The sequence below is a fragment of the Pan paniscus genome, chromosome 18, assembly GCF_029289425.2.
Source record: "Pan paniscus chromosome 18, NHGRI_mPanPan1-v2.0_pri, whole genome shotgun sequence".
Classification (NCBI taxonomy): Eukaryota; Metazoa; Chordata; class Mammalia; order Primates; family Hominidae; genus Pan; species Pan paniscus.
Window position 1 is genome coordinate 53,034,217 of NC_073267.2, and position 19,253 is coordinate 53,053,469.

Consider the following 19,253-nt stretch of genomic DNA (forward strand, 5'->3'; position numbering starts at 1 on the left):
AGAGTTGAAACTTCAATTAGACAGTGCAGATTTGAAACACTCTTTTTTTGGAATTGGCAAGTGGAGATTTCAAGCGCTTTGAGGCCCATGGTAGAAAAGGAAATATCTTTGTATAAAACTAGACAGAATCATTCTCAGAAACTGCTTTGTTATGTGCGCGTTCAACTCACAGAGCTAAACCTTTCTTTTCGTAGAGCATTTGGGAAACACTCTGTTTGTATAGTCAGCAAGTGGATATTTGGACCTCCTTGAGGCCTTCGTTGGAAACAGGATTTCTTCATATAATGCAAGACAAAAGAAATCTCAGAAACTCCCTTGTGTTTTGTGTATTCAATTCACAGAGTTGAACCTTCATTTAGACAGAGCAGATTTGAAACACTCTTTTTGTGGAATTTGCAAGTGGAGATTTCAAGCGAATTGAGGCCAACGGTAGAAAAGGAAATATCTTCGTATAAAAACTAGACAGAATCAGTTTCAGAAACTGCTTTGTGATGTGTGAGTTCAACTCACAAATCTTAATCTTTCTTTGCATACAGCTGTTTGGAAACACTCTGATTTTAAAGTCTGCAACTGGATATTTGGACCTCTCTGAGGCCTTCGTTGGAAACGGGATTTCTTGATATAGTGCTAGACAGAAAAATTCTCAGGAACTTCTTTGTTCTGTGTGTATTATACTCACAGAGTTGAACCTTCCTTTAGAGAGAGCAGATTTGAAACCCTCTTTTTGTGCAATTTGCAAGTGGAGATTTCAAGCGATTTAAGGACAATGGAAGAAAAGGAAATATCTTCTTATAACAACTAGACAGAATCATTCTCAGAAACTGCTTTGTGATTTGTGCGTTCAACTCACAGAGTTTAACTTTTCTTTTCATAGAGCAGTTGGGAAACACCCTGTTTGTATTGTCTGCAAGTGGATATTTGGACCTCCTTGAGGCCTTCGTTGGAAAGGGGAATTCTTCGTAAAATGCTAGACAGAAGAATTATCAGTAAATTCCTTGTGTTGTGTGTATTCAATTCACAGAGTTGAATCTTCATCTCGACAAAGCAGATTTGAAACACTCTTTTTGTGGGATTTGAAAGTGGAGATTTCAAGCGCTTTGAGGTCAATTGTGGAAAAGGAAATATCTTCGCATAAAAACTAGACAGAATCAGTTTCAGAGACTGCTTTGTGATGTGTGTGTTTAACTCACAGCGTTTACCCTTTCTTTTCATACAGTAGTTTGGAAGCACTCACTTTGTAAAGTCTGCAACTGGATATTTGGACCTCTCTGACGCCTTCGTTGGAAACGGCATTTCTTGATATAGTGCAAGATAGAAAAATCCTCAGTAACTTCCTTGTGCTGTGTGTATTCAACTGACAGAGTTGAGCCTTCCTTTAGAGAGAGCAGATTTGAAACCCTCTTTTTGTGGAATTTGCAAGTGGAGATTTCAAGCGATTTAAGGTCAACGGTAGAAAAGGAAATATCTTCTTATAAAAACTAGACAGAATAATTCTCAGAAACTGCTTTGTGATGTGTGCGTTCAACTCACGGAGTTTAATCTTTTTTTTCATACAGCAGTTGGTAAACCCTCTGTTTGTATAGTCTGCAAGTGGATATTTGGACCTCCTTGAGGCCTTCGTTGGATACGGGATTTCTTCATATAATGCAAGACAGAAGAAATCTCAGAAACTCCCTTGTGTTGTGTGTACTCAACTCACAGAGTTGAACCTTCATTTAGACAGAGCAGATTTGAAACACTCATTTTGTGAAATTTGCATGTGGAGGTTTCTAGCACTGTCAGACCAATCGCAGAAAATGAAATATCTTCGTATAAAAACTAGACAGAATCCGTTTCAGAAATTGCTTTGTGATGTGTGCGTTTAACTAACAGATCTTAACCATTCTTTGAATACAGCAGTTTGGAAACACTCTGATTGTGAAGTCTGCAACTGGATATTTGGAACTCTCTGAGGCCTTCGTTGGAAACGGGAATTCTTCATATAATGGTTGACAGAAGAATTCTCAGCAAGTTTATTGTGTTGTGTGTATTCAACTCACAGAGTAGAACCTTCATTTAGACAGAGCAGATTTGAAACACTCTTATTGTGGAATTTGCAAGTGGAGATTTCAAGCGAATTGAGGCCAACGGTAGAAAAGGAAATATCTTCGTATAAAAACTAGACAGAATCAGTTTCAGAAACTGCTTTGTGATATGTGAGTTCAACTCGCGGATCTTAATCTTTCTTTGCATACAGCTGTTTGGATACATTCTGATTGTAAAGACTGCAACTGGATATTTGGACCTCTCTGAGGCCTTCGTTGGAAACGGGATTTCTTGATATAGTGCTAGACAGAAGAATTCTCTGTAACTTCTTTGTTCTGTGTGTATTATACTCACAGAGTTGAACCTTCCTTTAGAGAGAGCAGATTTGAAACCCTCTTTTTGTGCAATTTGCAAATGGAGATTTCAAGCGATTTAAGGACAATGGAAGAAAAGGAAATATCTTCGTATAAAAACTAGACAGAATCATTCTCAGAAACTGCTTTGTGATGTGTGCGTTCAACTCACAGAGTTTAACTTTTCTTTTCATAGAGCAGTTGGGAAACACTCTGTTTGTATTGTCTGCAAGTGGATATTTGGACCTCCTTGAGGCCTTCGTTGGAAAGGGGATTTCTTCATATAATGCTAGACAGAAGAATTCTCAGTAAGTTTCTTGTGTTGTGTGTATTCAATTCACAGAGTTGAACCTTCATTTAGACAGAGCAGATTTGAAACACTCTTTCTGTGGGATTTGCAAGTGCAGATTTCAAGCACATTGAGACCTACGGTAGAAAAGGAAATATCTTCGTATAAAAACTAGACAGAATCAGTTTCAGAAACTGCTTTGTGATGTGTGCGTTCAACTCACAGATCTTAACCTTTCTTTGCATACAGCAGTTTGGAAACACTCTGATTGTAAAGTCTGCAACTGGATATTTGGACCTCTCTGAGGCCTTCGTTGGAAACGGGATTTCTTGATATAGTCCTAGACAGAAGAATTCTCAGTAACTTCTTTGTGCTGTGTGTATTATACACACAGAGTTGAACCTTCCTTTAGAGAGAGCAGATTTGAAACCCTCTTTTTGTGGAATTTGCAAGTGGAGATTCCAAGGGATTGAAGGTCAATGGAAGAAAAGGAAATATGTTCGTATAAAAACTAGACAGAATCATTCTCAGAAACTGCTTTGTGATAGGTGTATTCAGCTCGCAGAATTTAACTTTTCTTTTCATAGAGCAGTTGGGAAACACTCCGTTTGTATTGTCTGCAAGTGTATATTTTGACATCCTTGAGGCCTTCGTTGGAAACGGGATTTCTTCATATAATGCGAGACAGAAGAATTATCAGAAAGTTCCTTGTGTTGTGTGTATTCAACTCACAGAGTTGAACCTTCATTTAGACAGAGCAGATTTGAAACACTCTTTTTGTGGAATTTGCAATTGGAGATTTCAATCGCTTTGAGGCCAATTGTAGAAAAGGAAATATCCTCGCATAAAAACTAGACAGAATCAGTTTCATAGACTGCTTTGTGATGTGTGCATTTAACTCACAGAGTTTAACCTTTCTTTTCATACTGCAGTTTGGAAGCACTCTTTTTGTAACGTCTGCAACTGGATATTTGGACGTCTTTGAGGCCTTCGTTGGAAACGGGATTTCTTGATATAGTGCTAGACAGAAAAATTCTCAGGAACTTCTTTGTGCTGTGGGTATTCAACTCACAGTGTTGAACCTTCCTTTAGAGAGAGCAGATTTGAAACCCTCTTTTTGTGGAATTTGCAAGTGGAGATTTCAAGCGATTTAAGGACAATGGAATAAAAGGAAATTTCTTCGTATAAAAACTAGACAGAATCATTCTCAGAAACTGCTTTGTGATGTGTGCGTTCAACTCACAGAGTTTAACTTTTGTTTTCATAGAGCAGTTGGGAAACACTCTGTTTGTATTGTCTGCAAGTGGATATTTGGACCTCCTTGAGGCCTTCGTTGGAAAGGGGATTTCTTCATGTAATGCTAGACAGAAGAATTCTCAGTGAGTTCCTTGTGTTGTGTGTATTCAATTCACAGAGTTGAACCTTCATTTCGACAGAGCAGATTTGAAACACTCTTTTTGTGGAATTTGAAAGTGGAGATTTCAAGCGCTTTGAGGTCAATTGTGGAAAAGGAAATATCTTCGCATAAAAACTAGACAGAATCAATTTCAGAGACTGCTTTGTGATGTGTGTGTTTAACTCACAGAGTTTACCCTTTCTTTTCATACAGTAGTTTGGAAGCACTCAGTTTGTAACGTCTGCAACTGAATATTTGGACGTCTTTGAGGCCTTCGTTGGAAACGGGATTTCTTGATATAGTGCTAGACAGAAAAATTCTCAGGATCTTCTTTGTGCTGTGGGTATTCAACTCACAGAGTTGAACCTTCCTTTAGAGAGAGCAGATTTGAAACCCTCTTTTTGTGGAATTTGCAAGTGGAGATTTCAAGCGATTTAAGGTCAACGGTAGAAAAGGATGTATCTTCGTATAAAAAATAGAGAGAATCATTCTCAGAAACTGCTTTGTGATGTGTGCGTTCAACTCACAGAGTTTAACCTTTCTTTTCATAGAGCAGTTGGGAAACACGCTGTTTGTACAGTCTGCAAGTGGATATTTGGACCTCCTTGAGGCCTTCGTTGGAAACGGTAATTCTTCATATAATGCTTGACAGAAGAATTCTCAGTGAGTATATTGTGTTGTGTGTATTCAACTCACAGAGTTGAAACTTCAATTAGACAGTGCAGATTTGAAGCACTCTTTTTTTGGAATTGGCAAGTGGAGATTTCAAGCGCTTTGAGGCCCATGGTAGAAAAGGAAATATCTTTGTATAAAACTAGACAGAATCATTCTCAGAAACTGCTTTGTGATGTGCGCGTTCAACTCACAGAGCTAAACCTTTCTTTTCTTAGAGCAGTTGGGAAACACTCTGTTTGTATAGTCAGCAAGTGGATATTTGGACCTCCTTGAGGCCTTCGTTGGAAACGGGATTTCTTCATATAATGCTTGACAGAAGAAATCTCAGTAACTTCCTTGTGTTGAGTGTATTCAACTCACAGAGTTGAACCTTCATTTACACAGAGCAGATTTGAAACACTCTTATTGTGGAATTTGCAAGTGGAGATTTCAAGTGCTTTGAGACCAAAGGTAGAAAAGGAAATATCTTCGTATAAAAACTAGACAGAATCAGTTTCAGAAACTGCTTTGTGATGTGTGCGTTCAACTCACAGATCTTAACCTTTCTTTGCATACAGCAGTTTGGAAACACTCTGATTGTAAAGTCTGCAACTGGATATTTGGACCTCTCTGAGGCCTTCGTTGGAAACGGGATTTCTTGATATAGTGCTAGACAGAAGAATTCTCTGTAACTTCTTTGTTCTGTGTGTATTATTCTCACAGAGTTGAACCTTCCTTTAGAGAGAGCAGATTTGAAACCCTCTTTTTGTGCAATTTGCAAATGGAGATTTCAAGCGATTTAAGGACAATGGAAGAAAAGGAAATATCTTCGTATAAAAACTAGACAGAATCATTCTCAGAAACTGCTTTGTGATGTGTGCGTTCAACTCACAGAGTTTAACTTTTCTTTTCATAGAGCAGTTGGGAAACACTCTGTTTGTATTGTCTGCAAGTGGATATTTGGACCTCCTTGAGGCCTTCGTTGGAAAGGGGATTTCTTCATATAATGCTAGACAGAAGAATTCTCAGTAAGTTTCTTGTGTTGTGTGTATTCAATTCACAGAGTTGAACCTTCATTTAGACAGAGCAGATTTGAAACACTCTTTCTGTGGGATTTGCAAGTGCAGATTTCAAGCACTTTGAGACCTATGGTAGAAAAGGAAATATCTTCGTATAAAAACTAGACAGAATCTGTTTCAGAGACTGCTTTGTGATGTGTCCATTTAACTCGCAGAGTTTAAACTTTCTTCACACACAGCAGTTTGGAAGCACTCTGTTTGTAACGTCTGCAAGTAGATATTTGGAACTCTCTGAGGCCTTCGTTGGAAACGGCATTTCTTGATATGGTGCAAGATAGAAAAATTCTCAGGAACTTCTTTGTGCTGTGTGTATTCAACTCACAGAGTTGAACCTTCCTTTAGAGAGAGCAGATTTGAAACCCTCTTTTTGTGGAATTTGCAAGTGGAGATTTCAAGCGATTTAAGGACAATGGAAGAAAAGGAAATATCTTCGTATAACAACTAGACAGACTCATTCTCAGTAACTGCTTTGTGATGTGTGCGTTCAACTCACAGAGTTTAACTTTTCTTTTCATAGAGCAGTTGGGAAACACCCTGTTTGTATTGTCTGCAAGTGGATATTTGGACCTCCTTGAGGCCTTCGTTGGAAAGGGGAATTCTTCGTAAAATGCTAGACAGAAGAATTCTCAGTAAGTTCCTTGTGTTGTGTGTATTCAATTCACAGAGTTGAATCTTCATCTCGACAAAGCAGATTTGAAACACTCTTTTTGTGGGATTTGAAAGTGGAGATTTCAAGCGCTTTGAGGACAATTGTGGAAAAGGAAATATCTTCGCATATAAACTAGACAGAATCAGTTTCAGAGACTGCTTTGTGATGTGTGTGTTTAACTCACAGCGTTTACCCTTTCTTTTCATACAGTAGTTTGGAAGCACTCAGTTTGTAACGTCTGCAACTGGATATTTGGACCTCTCTGAGGCCTTCGTTGGAAACGGCATTTCTTGATATAGTGCAAGATAGAAAAATTCTCAGTAACTTCCTTGTGCTGTGTGTATTCAACTGACAGAGTTGAGCCTTCCTTTAGAGAGAGCAGATTTGAAACCCTCTTTTTGTGGAATTTGCAAGTGGAGATTTCAAGCGATTTAAGGTCAACGGTAGAAAAGGAAATATCTTCTTATAAAAACTAGACAGAATAATTCTCAGAAACTGCTTTGTGATGTGTGCGTTCAACTCACGGAGTTTAATCTTTTTTTTCATACAGCAGTTGGTAAACCCTCTGTTTGTATAGTCTGCAAGTGGATATTTGGACCTCCTTGAGGCCTTCGTTGGATACGGGATTTCTTCATATAATGCAAGACAGAAGAAATCTCAGAAACTCCCTTGTGTTGTGTGTACTCAACTCACAGAGTTGAACCTTCATTTAGACAGAGCAGATTTGAAACACTCATTTTGTGGAATTTGCAAGTGGAGATTCCAATGGATTGAAGGTCAATGGAAGAAAAGGAAATATGTTCGTATAAAAACTAGACAGAATCATTCTCAGAAACTGCTTTGTGATGTGTGTATTCAGCTCGCAGAATTTAACTTTTCTTTTCATAGAGCAGTTGGGAAACACTCCGTTTGTATTATCTGCAAGTGTATATTTTGACATTCTTGAGGCCTTCGTTGGAAACGGGATTTCTTCATATAATGCGAGACAGAAGAATTATCAGAAAGTTCCTTGTGTTGTGTGTATTCAACTCACAGAGTTGAACCTTCATTTAGACAGAGCAGATTTGAAACACTCTTTTTGTGGAATTTGCAATTGGAGATTTCAATCGCTTTGAGGCCAATTGTAGAAAAGGAAATATCCTCGCATAAAAACTAGACAGAATCAGTTTCATAGACTGCTTTGTGATGTGTGCGTTTAACTCACAGAGTTTAACCTTTCTTTTCATACTGCAGCTTGGAAGCACTCTTTTTGTAACGTCTGCAACTGGATATTTGGACGTCTTTGAGGCCTTCGTTGGAAACGGGATTTCTTGATATAGTGCTAGACAGAAAAATTCTCAGGAACTTCTTTGTGCTGTGGGTATTCAACTCACAGTGTTGAACCTTCCTTTAGAGAGAGCAGATTTGAAACCCTCTTTTTGTGGAATTTGCAAGTGGAGATTTCAAGCGATTTAAGGTCAACGGTAGAAAAGGAAGTATCTTCGTATAAAAAATAGAGAGAATCATTCTCAGAAACTGCTTTGTGATGTGTGCGTTCAACTCACAGGGTTTAACCTTTCTTTTCATAGAGCAGTTGGGAAACACGCTGTTTGTACAGTCTGCAAGTGGATATTTGGACCTCCTTGAGGCCTTCGTTGGAAACGGTAATTCTTCATATAATGCTTGACAGAAGAATTCTCAGTGAGTATATTGTGTTGTGTGTATTCAACTCACAGAGTTGAAACTTCAATTAGACAGTGCAGATTTGAAACACTCTTTTTTTGGAATTGGCAAGTGGAGATTTCAAGCGCTTTGAGGCCCATGGTAGAAAAGGAAATATCTTTGTATAAAACTAGACAGAATCATTCTCAGAAACTGCTTTGTTATGTGCGCGTTCAACTCACAGAGCTAAACCTTTCTTTTCGTAGAGCATTTGGGAAACACTCTGTTTGTATAGTCAGCAAGTGGATATTTGGACCTCCTTGAGGCCTTCGTTGGAAACAGGATTTCTTCATATAATGCAAGACAAAAGAAATCTCAGAAACTCCCTTGTGTTTTGTGTATTCAATTCACAGAGTTGAACCTTCATTTAGACAGAGCAGATTTGAAACACTCTTTTTGTGGAATTTGCAAGTGGAGATTTCAAGCGAATTGAGGCCAACGGTAGAAAAGGAAATATCTTCGTATAAAAACTAGACAGAATCAGTTTCAGAAACTGCTTTGTGATGTGTGAGTTCAACTCACAAATCTTAATCTTTCTTTGCATACAGCTGTTTGGAAACACTCTGATTTTAAAGTCTGCAACTGGATATTTGGACCTCTCTGAGGCCTTCGTTGGAAACGGGATTTCTTGATATAGTGCTAGACAGAAAAATTCTCAGGAACTTCTTTGTTCTGTGTGTATTATACTCACAGAGTTGAACCTTCCTTTAGAGAGAGCAGATTTGAAACCCTCTTTTTGTGCAATTTGCAAGTGGAGATTTCAAGCGATTTAAGGACAATGGAAGAAAAGGAAATATCTTCTTATAACAACTAGACAGAATCATTCTCAGAAACTGCTTTGTGATGTGTGCGTTCAACTCACAGAGTTTAACTTTTCTTTTCATAGAGCAGTTGGGAAACACCCTGTTTGTATTGTCTGCAAGTGGATATTTGGACCTCCTTGAGGCCTTCGTTGGAAAGGGGAATTCTTCGTAAAATGCTAGACAGAAGAATTCTCAGTAAATTCCTTGTGTTGTGTGTATTCAATTCACAGAGTTGAATCTTCATCTCGACAAAGCAGATTTGAAACACTCTTTTTGTGGGATTTGAAAGTGGAGATTTCAAGCGCTTTGAGGTCAATTGTGGAAAAGGAAATATCTTCGCATAAAAACTAGACAGAATCAGTTTCAGAGACTGCTTTGTGATGTGTGTGTTTAACTCACAGCGTTTACCCTTTCTTTTCATACAGTAGTTTGGAAGCACTCAGTTTGTAACGTCTGCAACTGGATATTTGGACCTCTCTGACGCCTTCGTTGGAAACGGCATTTCTTGATATAGTGCAAGATAGAAAAATCCTCAGTAACTTCCTTGTGCTGTGTGTATTCAACTGACAGAGTTGAGCCTTCCTTTAGAGAGAGCAGATTTGAAACCCTCTTTTTGTGGAATTTGCAAGTGGAGATTTCAAGCGATTTAAGGTCAACGGTAGAAAAGGAAATATCTTCTTATAAAAACTAGACAGAATAATTCTCAGAAACTGCTTTGTGATGTGTGCGTTCAACTCACGGAGTTTAATCTTTTTTTTCATACAGCAGTTGGTAAACCCTCTGTTTGTATAGTCTGCAAGTGGATATTTGGACCTCCTTGAGGCCTTCGTTGGATACGGGATTTCTTCATATAATGCAAGACAGAAGAAATCTCAGAAACTCCCTTGTGTTGTGTGTACTCAACTCACAGAGTTGAACCTTCATTTAGACAGAGCAGATTTGAAACACTCATTTTGTGAAATTTGCATGTGGAGGTTTCTAGCACTGTGAGACCAATCGCAGAAAATGAAATATCTTCGTATAAAAACTAGACAGAATCCGTTTCAGAAACTGCTTTGTGATGTGTGCGTTTAACTCACAGATCTTAACCATTCTTTGAATACAGCAGTTTGGAAACACTCTGATTGTGAAGTCTGCAACTGGATATTTGGAACTCTCTGAGGCCTTCGTTGGAAATGGGAATTCTTCATATAATGGTTGACAGAAGAATTCTCAGCAAGTTTATTGTGTTGTGTGTATTCAACTCACAGAGTAGAACCTTCATTTAGACAGAGCAGATTTGAAACACTCTTATTGTGGAATTTGCAAGTGGAGATTTCAAGCGAATTGAGGCCAACGGTAGAAAAGGAAATATCTTCGTATAAAAACTAGACAGAATCAGTTTCAGAAACTGCTTTGTGATATGTGAGTTCAACTCGCGGATCTTAATCTTTCTTTGCATACAGCTGTTTGGATACATTCTGATTGTAAAGACTGCAACTGGATATTTGGACCTCTCTGAGGCCTTCGTTGGAAACGGGATTTCTTGATATAGTGCTAGACAGAAGAATTCTCTGTAACTTCTTTGTTCTGTGTGTATTATACTCACAGAGTTGAACCTTCCTTTAGAGAGAGCAGATTTGAAACCCTCTTTTTGTGCAATTTGCAAATGGAGATTTCAAGCGATTTAAGGACAATGGAAGAAAAGGAAATATCTTCGTATAAAAACTAGACAGAATCATTCTCAGAAACTGCTTTGTGATGTGTGCGTTCAACTCACAGAGTTTAACTTTTCTTTTCATAGAGCAGTTGGGAAACACTCTGTTTGTATTGTCTGCAAGTGGATATTTGGACCTCCTTGAGGCCTTCGTTGGAAAGGGGATTTCTTCATATAATGCTAGACAGAAGAATTCTCAGTAAGTTTCTTGTGTTGTGTGTATTCAATTCACAGAGTTGAACCTTCATTTAGACAGAGCAGATTTGAAACACTCTTTCTGTGGGATTTGCAAGTGCAGATTTCAAGCACTTTGAGACCTACGGTAGAAAAGGAAATATCTTCGTATAAAAACTAGACAGAATCAGTTTCAGAAACTGCTTTGTGATGTGTGCGTTCAACTCACAGATCTTAACCTTTCTTTGCATACAGCAGTTTGGAAACACTCTGATTGTAAAGTCTGCAACTGGATATTTGGACCTCTCTGAGGCCTTCGTTGGAAACGGGATTTCTTGATATAGTCCTAGACAGAAGAATTCTCAGTAACTTCTTTGTGCTGTGTGTATTATACACACAGAGTTGAACCTTCCTTTAGAGAGAGCAGATTTGAAACCCTCTTTTTGTGGAATTTGCAAGTGGAGATTCCAAGCGATTTAAGGTCAATGGAAGAAAAGGAAATATGTTCGTATAAAAACTAGACAGAATCATTCTCAGAAACTGCTTTGTGATGTGTGTATTCAGCTCGCAGAATTTAACTTTTCTTTTCATAGAGCAGTTGGGAAACACTCCGTTTGTATTGTCTGCAAGTGTATATTTTGACATCCTTGAGGCCTTCGTTGGAAACGGGATTTCTTCATATAATGCGAGACAGAAGAATTATCAGAAAGTTCCTTGTGTTGTGTGTATTCAACTCACAGAGTTGAACCTTCATTTAGACAGAGCAGATTTGAAACACTCTTTTTGTGGAATTTGCAATTGGAGATTTCAATCGCTTTGAGGCCAATTGTAGAAAAGGAAATATCCTCGCATAAAAACTAGACAGAATCAGTTTCATAGACTGCTTTGTGATGTGTGCATTTAACTCACAGAGTTTAACCTTTCTTTTCATACTGCAGTTTGGAAGCACTCTTTTTGTAACGTCTGCAACTGGATATTTGGACGTCTTTGAGGCCTTCGTTGGAAACGGGATTTCTTGATATAGTGCTAGACAGAAAAATTCTCAGGAACTTCTTTGTGCTGTGGGTATTCAACTCACAGTGTTGAACCTTCCTTTAGAGAGAGCAGATTTGAAACCCTCTTTTTGTGGAATTTGCAAGTGGAGATTTCAAGCGATTTAAGGACAATGGAATAAAAGGAAATTTCTTCGTATAAAAACTAGACAGAATCATTCTCAGAAACTGCTTTGTGATGTGTGCGTTCAACTCACAGAGTTTAACTTTTGTTTTCATAGAGCAGTTGGGAAACACTCTGTTTGTATTGTCTGCAAGTGGATATTTGGACCTCCTTGAGGCCTTCGTTGGAAAGGGGATTTCTTCATGTAATGCTAGACAGAAGAATTCTCAGTGAGTTCCTTGTGTTGTGTGTATTCAATTCACAGAGTTGAACCTTCATTTCGACAGAGCAGATTTGAAACACTCTTTTTGTGGAATTTGAAAGTGGAGATTTCAAGCGCTTTGAGGTCAATTGTGGAAAAGGAAATATCTTCGCATAAAAACTAGACAGAATCAATTTCAGAGACTGCTTTGTGATGTGTGTGTTTAACTCACAGAGTTTACCCTTTCTTTTCATACAGTAGTTTGGAAGCACTCAGTTTGTAACGTCTGCAACTGAATATTTGGGCGTCTTTGAGGCCTTCGTTGGAAACGGGATTTCTTGATATAGTGCTAGACAGAAAAATTCTCAGGATCTTCTTTGTGCTGTGGGTATTCAACTCACAGAGTTGAACCTTCCTTTAGAGAGAGCAGATTTGAAACCCTCTTTTTGTGGAATTTGCAAGTGGAGATTTCAAGCGATTTAAGGTCAACGGTAGAAAAGGATGTATCTTCGTATAAAAAATAGAGAGAATCATTCTCAGAAACTGCTTTGTGATGTGTGCGTTCAACTCACAGAGTTTAACCTTTCTTTTCATAGAGCAGTTGGGAAACACGCTGTTTGTACAGTCTGCAAGTGGATATTTGGACCTCCTTGAGGCCTTCGTTGGAAACGGTAATTCTTCATATAATGCTTGACAGAAGAATTCTCAGTGAGTATATTGTGTTGTGTGTATTCAACTCACAGAGTTGAAACTTCAATTAGACAGTGCAGATTTGAAGCACTCTTTTTTTGGAATTGGCAAGTGGAGATTTCAAGCGCTTTGAGGCCCATGGTAGAAAAGGAAATATCTTTGTATAAAACTAGACAGAATCATTCTCAGAAACTGCTTTGTGATGTGCGCGTTCAACTCACAGAGCTAAACCTTTCTTTTCTTAGAGCAGTTGGGAAACACTCTGTTTGTATAGTCAGCAAGTGGATATTTGGACCTCCTTGAGGCCTTCGTTGGAAACGGGATTTCTTCATATAATGCTTGACAGAAGAAATCTCAGTAACTTCCTTGTGTTGAGTGTATTCAACTCACAGAGTTGAACCTTCATTTACACAGAGCAGATTTGAAACACTCTTATTGTGGAATTTGCAAGTGGAGATTTCAAGTGCTTTGAGACCAAAGGTAGAAAAGGAAATATCTTCGTATAAAAACTAGACAGAATCAGTTTCAGAAACTGCTTTGTGATGTGTGCGTTCAACTCACAGATCTTAACCTTTCTTTGCATACAGCAGTTTGGAAACACTCTGATTGTAAAGTCTGCAACTGGATATTTGGACCTCTCTGAGGCCTTCGTTGGAAACGGGATTTCTTGATATAGTGCTAGACAGAAAAATTCTCAGGAACTTCTTTGTTCTGTGTGTATTATACTCACAGAGTTGAACCTTCCTTTAGAGAGAGCAGATTTGAAACCCTCTTTTTGTGCAATTTGCAAGTGGAGATTTCAAGCGATTTAAGGACAATGGAAGAAAAGGAAATATCTTCTTATAACAACTAGACAGAATCATTCTCAGAAACTGCTTTGTGATGTGTGCGTTCAACTCACAGAGTTTAACTTTTCTTTTCATAGAGCAGTTGGGAAACACCCTGTTTGTATTGTCTGCAAGTGGATATTTGGACCTCCTTGAGGCCTTCGTTGGAAAGGGGAATTCTTCGTAAAATGCTAGACAGAAGAATTCTCAGTAAGTTCCTTGTGTTGTGTGTATTCAATTCACAGAGTTGAATCTTCATCTCGACAAAGCAGATTTGAAACACTCTTTTTGTGGGATTTGAAAGTGGAGATTTCAAGCGCTTTGAGGACAATTGTGGAAAAGGAAATATCTTCGCATATAAACTAGACAGAATCAGTTTCAGAGACTGCTTTGTGATGTGTGTGTTTAACTCACAGCGTTTACCCTTTCTTTTCATACAGTAGTTTGGAAGCACTCAGTTTGTAACGTCTGCAACTGGATATTTGGACCTCTCTGAGGCCTTCGTTGGAAACGGCATTTCTTGATATAGTGCAAGATAGAAAAATTCTCAGTAACTTCCTTGTGCTGTGTGTATTCAACTGACAGAGTTGAGCCTTCCTTTAGAGAGAGCAGATTTGAAACCCTCTTTTTGTGGAATTTGCAAGTGGAGATTTCAAGCGATTTAAGGTCAACGGTAGAAAAGGAAATATCTTCTTATAAAAACTAGACAGAATAATTCTCAGAAACTGCTTTGTGATGTGTGCGTTCAACTCACGGAGTTTAATCTTTTTTTTCATACAGCAGTTGGTAAACCCTCTGTTTGTATAGTCTGCAAGTGGATATTTGGACCTCCTTGAGGCCTTCGTTGGATACGGGATTTCTTCATATAATGCAAGACAGAAGAAATCTCAGAAACTCCCTTGTGTTGTGTGTACTCAACTCACAGAGTTGAACCTTCATTTAGACAGAGCAGATTTGAAACACTCATTTTGTGAAATTTGCATGTGGAGGTTTCTAGCACTGTGAGACCAATCGCAGAAAATGAAATATCTTCGTATAAAAACTAGACAGAATCCGTTTCAGAAACTGCTTTGTGATGTGTGCGTTTAACTCACAGATCTTAACCATTCTTTGAATACAGCAGTTTGGAAACACTCTGATTGTGAAGTCTGCAACTGGATATTTGGAACTCTCTGAGGCCTTCGTTGGAAACGGGAATTCTTCATATAATGGTTGACAGAAGAATTCTCAGCAAGTTTATTGTGTTGTGTGTATTCAACTCACAGAGTAGAACCTTCATTTAGACAGAGCAGATTTGAAACATTCTTATTGTGGAATTTGCAAGTGGAGATTTCAAGCGAATTGAGGCCAACGGTAGAAAAGGAAATATCTTCGTATAAAAACTAGACAGAATCAGTTTCAGAAACTGCTTTGTGATGTGTGAGTTCAACTCGCATATCTTAATCTTTCTTTGCATACAGCTGTTTGGATACATTCTGATTGTAAAGACTGCAACTGGATATTTGGACCTCTCTGAGGCCTTCGTTGGAAACGGGATTTGTTGATATAGTGCTAGACAGAAGAATTCTCTGTAACTTCTTTGTGCTGTGTGTATTATACACACAGAGTTGAACCTTCCTTTAGAGAGAGCAGATTTGAAACCCTCTTTTTGTGCAATTTGCAAATGGAGATTTCAAGCGATTTAAGGACAATGGAAGAAAAGGAAATATCTTCGTATAAAAACTAGACAGAATCATTCTCAGAAACTGCTTTGTGATGTGTGCGTTCAACTCACAGAGTTTAACTTTTCTTTTCATAGAGCAGTTGGGAAACACTCTGTTTGTATTGTCTGCAAGTGGATATTTGGACCTCCTTGAGGCCTTCGTTGGAAAGGGTATTTCTTCTTATAATGCTAGACAGAAGAATTCTCAGTAAGTTTCTTGTGTTGTGTGTATTCAATTCACAGAGTTGAACCTTCATTTAGACAGAGCAGATTTGAAACACTCTTTCTGTGGGATTTGCAAGTGCAGATTTCAAGCACTTTGAGACCTACGGTAGAAAAGGAAATATCTTCGTATAAAAACTAGACAGAATCAGTTTCAGAAACTGCTTTGTGATGTGTGCGTTCAACTCACAGATCTTAACCTTTCTTTGCATACAGCAGTTTGGAAACACTCTGATTGTAAAGTCTGCAACTGGATATTTGGACCTCTATGAAGCCTTCGTTGGAAACGGGATTTCTTGATATAGTCCTTGACAGAAGAATTCTCAGTAACTTCTTTGTGCTGTGTGTATTATACACACAGAGTTGAACCTTCCTTTAGAGAGAGCAGATTTGAAACCCTCTTTTTGTGGAATTTGCAAGTGGAGATTCCAATGGATTGAAGGTCAATGGAAGAAAAGGAAATATGTTCGTATAAAAACTAGACAGAATCATTCTCAGAAACTGCTTTGTGATGTGTGTATTCAGCTCGCAGAATTTAACTTTTCTTTTCATAGAGCAGTTGGGAAACACTCCGTTTGTATTGTCTGCAAGTGTATATTTTGACATCCTTGAGGCCTTCGTTGGAAACGGGATTTCTTCATATAATGCGAGACAGAAGAATTATCAGAAAGTTCCTTGTGTTGTGTGTATTCAACTCACAGAGTTGAACCTTCATTTAGACAGAGCAGATTTGAAACACTCTTTTTGTGGAATTTGCAATTGGAGATTTCAATCGCTTTGAGGCCAATTGTAGAAAAGGAAATATCCTCGCATAAAAACTAGACAGAATCAGTTTCATAGACTGCTTTGTGATGTGTGCGTTTAACTCACAGAGTTTAACCTTTCTTTTCATACTGCAGCTTGGAAGCACTCTTTTTGTAACGTCTGCAACTGGATATTTGGACGTCTTTGAGGCCTTCGTTGGAAACGGGATTTCTTGATATAGTGCTAGACAGAAAAATTCTCAGGAACTTCTTTGTGCTGTGGGTATTCAACTCACAGTGTTGAACCTTCCTTTAGAGAGAGCAGATTTGAAACCCTCTTTTTGTGGAATTTGCAAGTGGAGATTTCAAGCGATTTAAGGACAATGGAATAAAAGGAAATATCTTCGTATAAAAACTAGACAGAATCATTCTCAGAAACTGCTTTGTGATGTGTGCGTTCAACTCACAGAGTTTAACTTTTGTTTTCATAGAGCAGTTGGGAAACACTCTGTTTGTATTGTCTGCAAGTGGATATTTGGACCTCCTTGAGGCCTTCGTTGGAAAGGGGATTTCTTCATGTAATGCTAGACAGAAGAATTCTCAGTGAGTTCCTTGTGTTGTGTGTATTCAATTCACAGAGTTGAACCTTCATTTCGACAGAGCAGATTTGAAACACTCTTTTTGTGGAATTTGAAAGTGGAGATTTCAAGCGCTTTGAGGTCAATTGTGGAAAAGGAAATATCTTCGCATAAAAACTAGACAGAATCAATTTCAGAGACTGCTTTGTGATGTGTGTGTTTAACTCACAGAGTTTACCCTTTCTTTTCATACAGTAGTTTGGAAGCACTCAGTTTGTAACGTCTGCAACTGAATATTTGGACGTCTTTGAGGCCTTCGTTGGAAACGGGATTTCTTGATATAGTGCTAGACAGAAAAATTCTCAGGATCTTCTTTGTGCTGTGGGTATTAAACTCACAGAGTTGAACCTTCCTTTAGAGAGAGCAGATTTGAAACCCTCTTTTTGTGGAATTTGCAAGTGGAGATTTCAAGCGATTTAAGGTCAACGGTAGAAAAGGAAGTATCTTCGTATAAAAAATAGAGAGAATCATTCTCAGAAACTGCTTTGTGATGTGTGCGTTCAACTCACAGAGTTTAACCTTTCTTTTCATAGAGCAGTTGGGAAACACGCTGTTTGTACAGTCTGCAAGTGGATATTTGGACCTCCTTGAGGCCTTCGTTGGAAACGGTAATTCTTCATATAATGCTTGACAGAAGAATTCTCAGTGAGTATATTGTGTTGTGTGTATTCAACTCACAGAGTTGAAACTTCAATTAGACAGTGCAGATTTGAAACACTCTTTTTTTGGAATTGGCAAGTGGAGATTTCAAGCGCTTTGAGGCCCATGGTAGAAAAGGAAATATCTTTGTATAAAAACTAGACAGAATCATTCTCAGAAACTGCTTTGTGATGTGCGTGTTCAACTCACAGAGCTAAACCTTTCTTTTCGTAGAGCAGTTGGGAAACACTCTGTTTGTATAGTCTGCAAGTGGATATTTGGACCTCCTTGAGGCCTTCGTTGGAAACGGGATTTCTTCATATAATGCTTGACAGAAGAAATCTCAGTAACTTCCTTGTGTTGAGTGTATTCAACTCACAGAGTTGAACCTTCATTTACACAGAGCAGATTTGAAACACTCTTATTGTGGAATTTGCAAGTGGAGATTTCAAGTGCTTTGAGACCAAAGGTAGAAAAGGAAATATCTTCGTATAAAAACTAGACAGAATCAGTTTCAGAAACTGCTTTGTGATGTGTGCGTTCAACTCACAGATCTTAACCTTTCTTTGCATACAGCAGTTTGGAAACACTCTGATTGTAAAGTCTGCAACTGGATATTTGGACCTCTCTGAGGCCTTCGTTGGAAACGGGATTTCTTGATATAGTCCTAGACAGAAGAATTCTCAGTAACTTCTTTGTGCTGTGTGTATTATACACACAGAGTTGAACCTTCCTTTAGAGAGAGCAGATTTGAAACCCTCTTTTTGTGGAATTTGCAAGTGGAGATTCCAAGCGATTTAAGGTCACTGGAAGAAAAGGAAATATGTTCGTATAAAAACTAGACAGAATCATTCTCAGAAACTGCTTTGTGATGTGTGTATTCAGCTCGCAGAATTTAACTTTTCTTTTCATAGAGCAGTTGGGAAACACTCCGTTTGTATTGTCTGCAAGTGTATATTTTGACATCCTTGAGGCCTTCGTTGGAAACGGGATTTCTTCATATAATGCGAGACAGAAGAATTATCAGAAAGTTCCTTGTGTTGTGTGTATTCAACTCACAGAGTTGAACCTTCATTTAGACAGAGCAGATTTGAAACACTCTTTTTGTGGAATTTGCAATTGGAGATTTCAATCGCTTTGAGGCCAATTGTAGAAAAGGAAATATCCTCGCATAAAAACTAGACAGAATCAGTTTCATAGACTGCTTTGTGATGTGTGCGTTTAACTCACAGAGTTTAACCTTTCTTTTCATACTGCAGCTTGGAAGCACTCTTTTTGTAACGTCTGCAACTGGATATTTGGACGTCTTTGAGGCCTTCGTTGGAAACGGGATTTCTTGATATAGTGCTAGACAGAAAAATTCTCAGGAACTTCTTTGTGCTGTGGGTATTCAACTCACAGTGTTGAACCTTCCTTTAGAGAGAGCAGATTTGAAACCCTCTTTTTGTGGAATTTGCAAGTGGAGATTTCAAGCGATTTAAGGACAATGGAATAAAAGGAAATATCTTCGTATAAAAACTAGACAGAATCATTCTCAGAAACTGCTTTGTGATGTGTGCGTTCAACTCACAGAGTTTAACTTTTGTTTTCATAGAGCAGTTGGGAAACACTCTGTT